Below are 4,480 nucleotides of genomic sequence, written 5' to 3'. Positions count from 1 at the left end.
TTCGAGCTCAAGCCTATGTCATTGAGCTTGATTAGGCTCGCGAGCCTAAATGAGCCTTTATATAATTTAATTTAATATTATTTACATATATTAAAATAAAAACATTACGGGAGTTATGGATTTAGGGTATTAGTAAACGAGATTCTTAACGATCTCGAGCCGAGCTTAAGCTTATTTAGACACGTCAGATAAAAAATGATTCGAGCTCGAGCCCGAGCCGAGCTTGTATAATTCTTTACGAGCTCGACCCGAGCTTAGTACAAGGAAGCTCTAATCGAGCCGAGCTTGAGCTCAAGCCTCATATAACTTAAACGAGCCCTATCCAAGCCTTGCTAGGCTCAGGCTTGGCTCGACACCTTTGCACCCCTACCATTCACAAAATCATGGTTAGAGCTAAAGGACGACTCAAACATTGGTGGATATGCTAAGAGCATGTACCCTGGAATTCCAAGGTAACTGGGATGAGCACTTACCTCTGGTAGAGTTTTCCTACAATAACAGTTTCCACTCGGGCATCAAGATGACACCTTATCAAGCATTGTATGGACAGAAGCCTCATACACCGTCATGTTGGCTTGAAGCCGAAGAAAAGCAATTCATGGGCCCCGAGATAGTCCATCAGACTGCTAAAAAGCTAAAGGTGGTTAAGGAAAGGATGTTAGCAGCTTAGGATCGTCAAAAGAGTTATGCTGACAAGTGAAGACGCGGTGACATTCAAAGTTGGAGATTCAGTTTTGCTTAAAGCCTCACCATTGAAGGGAATTATAAGATTCGGGAAAAGAGGAAAGTCAAGTCCAAGATTCATCAGACAGTTCAAAGTTCTTCAGAGGATTGGGAACCAAGCTTACAAGCTAGAATTACTAGAAAAACTAAATGGTATTCATAACACTTTCCACGTGTGTTATTTGAGGAAGTTCATAGGAGAAGTTCCCGACATAATTCTATTTTCTGAGTTAAGGATTTATGAAAATAAGAGGATAATTGAAGAATCGGAGGCGAATGTTGACCATAAGACGAAAATTTGCGAAGCAAGATGGTCGACTTAGTGCTTGTGCGATGGAAACATACGAATGGGCCAAACCTCAACTGGGAAATGGAGAGTGACCTGATGAGTCGTTATCTGCATTTGTTTGCTAATGCATGATTCCGAGACGGAATCATCCTAAGGGTAGAATTGTAACGTCCGTGTTTCGAGGCTAAACATTAATTCAATGATGTAATAGTCAAGGTCAACCATTGTAACCTATTTTAAAGTAATAAAGATGAATTACTTGAATATTATGTGAATTATGTGATTATATACATGTTTGTAAAGATATAATAAAAATAAGCGTCAAAAATAAAATGTTAGATAAACCCGATACCTATGAAGAAAGTTATAGTGGTCATTACAAGGGTTCCGAAAATATAAAGAACGCCGAAATCCGAGTTATAACGAAAAAGCTATGAACTATCGACATTTCGCGACAAAACCGGCACGACGTTGTGTGACTTAAAAAGTGAGTTTACGATAAAGTACTTATTGGCCTTAGCAATCTAAATGAAAGTCGTAGTGTTCGCTAAACGAAGAGCGTGCATAAAAAGAACGCCCAAATCAGACTTCATCTGAGGAGGTTATGATTTTTCTAAGTTTCGGACTAATAGTACACCGCCCGGAGTTCAACTATTAGATCAAACGATTTTCAGCCGACACAACCTAAACAAGAATTGAAGGACTTGTTAATAGTAGTTAAACAATAAAAAGACAGACAAAAAAGGACGTCGGATGAAGAAGTTATGAATTTTTAATAGACTATTCATGTCCCGACATGTTAAAAATATAACTTTAAAAATAAAGTCAAAATTAGCCGACAGAGTCTAAACAAAAGTTGTATAGTACGTATCTACCTATGTGTGGATATAAAGAATGTCGAAAATGGAGCTGGTATGCGAAAGTTGTGAATTTTAGAAGTCGAGGGTGTAAATTGTGAGCTGGATGCGAGGCTACGCTCTGCGTAGTCCGAAGAACGCAGGGCGTACGAGGGTACACCATACGTACCGAGTAACATGATGTGTACCTCGCAGGTGCGCTGCGCATAATCAACAACTCTCAGCTATAAAAAGGTGTGAGGCCAACCTTCATTTTCACACTTTTTACCATCACTTTCTCTCTCTACTCTCTCTCTCTCTCTCTCTCTCTCTCTCTCTCTCTAGCCACCCGAAGCCTAGGAAACATCCGTAGCACTAGAAGAAAGCCCCGGAGCCCCCGAAGGCTCCAAAAAAAGTGTTTTTCGATTTAAAAAATTTCCCCCCGCAGAGTCCCGTTATCAAGCAAACATCCGAGTTTCTCAAAGGAAATTATTTTAAGAAACAAAGCGCTGTCTGAATCACTACCTTATCAAGTGAGTGTATAGTCACTTTCATCTTACACATAGATATAAAGTATTTTATATAAATTACATGCTATGTGTATGTGTGTGTCTATATATATATATATATATATATATATATATATATATATATATATATATATACCTGAGATGTATGTTGGATGAATGATCTATACTTCTTTCTTTGCAAATCTAAAATTTTTCTTTTAGATCTAAACTTTTTCTTTCAGATCTGAAACTTTTTCCTTTAGATCTAGACTTTCTCACTTTAGATCTAAACTATATATATATATATATATATATACACACACACACATACACACACACATATATATATATATATATATGTGTGTGTGTGTGTGTGTGTGTGAAAGATTTAAACTTTGTTTTCATATCTGAACTGTATATGTATTTTATATCTACAAATATGTTGAGTAAAATATGGGTAGATGAAATAGTTGGTGTGTGATGAAATAAAATGATGAGAGGCCTCGACATTGACAATATTCCAGTCATCTAGCAAAGTATAGATGACGACCACAAACTTTTCTAGACAGTCCAATGGAATGCTAGCAGGCTCATAGCACGTAGGTGTTTGTGAACGATGTGTTCACCAGTGTACTCCGTCCCCCGCTGGTTGCTTTATGGACCTATATGTCTGAGGAATCCCCTTAGCAGTAGTGTCCATCCCGATGAAATTCCTTAGGATAGGTCCCTTATAATAGATGCTTTAGGGACATAAAGTGAGGATAATAGGAACGGCTAATTGGGTCAAATGTTTTTTGAAAATAATAAACTTATTTATTATGGGTTGAAAACCCTATATGCTCACCTTGCTGCCCAGCCTAACCCACTCAGTTTCTTATATTAAAGGTAGTGTAAATGGCATAGTTGGATGATCTAAAGAGAGATTATGGATTTTAGGCCAATATAAAATAAATAGAATGTTGTAAGGCCTATGTTGTTTTGATGCCAATTTTGTTTTGTGGCCTAAGATGTTTTTGGTTTATGCTTTTGATATGTATCGATGTTGACATCCCAAGTTTTCTACTATAATGATAACACATTTGTTTAAGGAAATGCTTTGATAAATTTTTATCATATTTTATTTTTGGGAACAAATTCCTTAACACCTTTCTTTTAAAAATTACTCTGGTGTTATTAATAAGCATAAATGAAATCAGTCTTTTCTAGCCATTAAAATTGGGGATGTCACATTAATTAATGACTTAACACATGCATGAGACCAAAACCACCATAAAGTTTTCACCTTTATTCTTAAGAAACCCTTAATATGCCTAAATCTACAAGGACAAGCACCATAAATGACCTTAGCACACGAAATCAACCAAAAAGGGACCAAATAAGCCAAAAGCAAGGCAAGGAACAGATATATGAAATGAAATGACAAGATTTGAACTTTATACCTCAAAAGCCATGAAATAAAGATGGTAAAGTTGGATCTCTAATCGCCTTTCCAAAGAATGAGTCCTCAATCTTCTTCTTCCACCACTTGAAGATGCACAAAACCCTCCAATGATCAAAACAATAACTCAAAAGTACCACACAAAGGCAAGGGACGACCTAGGATTTTCATAAGGTGGAGGTTGGTCTAAAATGTCCAGGAGGTGAGTTAATGAGGCTTAAATGGGGAACGAACCCTAAAAATTAGGGTTTGACCCTGGCCATCGTACGCCCAACATATCCCATGTATGCCCAACATATGTGGTTCGATACCGCGCTCAAATTCCAGCTAGTACGCCAAGCGTACTCCATAGTACACCTCGCGTACTAGCCATAAGGACCATAATGCAATGTTTTACAATAAAAAGGGTTAAATGGAAACATACCAAATTCAAGTGTTACAATTCTCCCCCATTTGAATCATACCGCTTCCTCAAAGTCCGTTGTTCCACATAATTCTGGATAATGCTCCCTAATCTCTTCTTCTGGCTCCCAAATCCACTTCGAACCCTTTCAATGCTACCATTGCACTTTCACCAACCCAAAAACCTTGCTCCTCAAGGTTTTCATCTTCCAATCAATGATCGTCACTAGTCTCTCAATATAGTTCGGGCCTTCATCCACCTGAATATCTCCAACAGTACCAC

This window comes from Lactuca saligna, chromosome 4 (assembly GCF_052625555.1).
Source record: "Lactuca saligna cultivar CGN05327 chromosome 4, ASM5262555v1, whole genome shotgun sequence".
Lineage (NCBI taxonomy): Eukaryota > Viridiplantae > Streptophyta > Magnoliopsida > Asterales > Asteraceae > Lactuca > Lactuca saligna.
Note: the sequence above shows the minus strand (reverse complement) of the source record.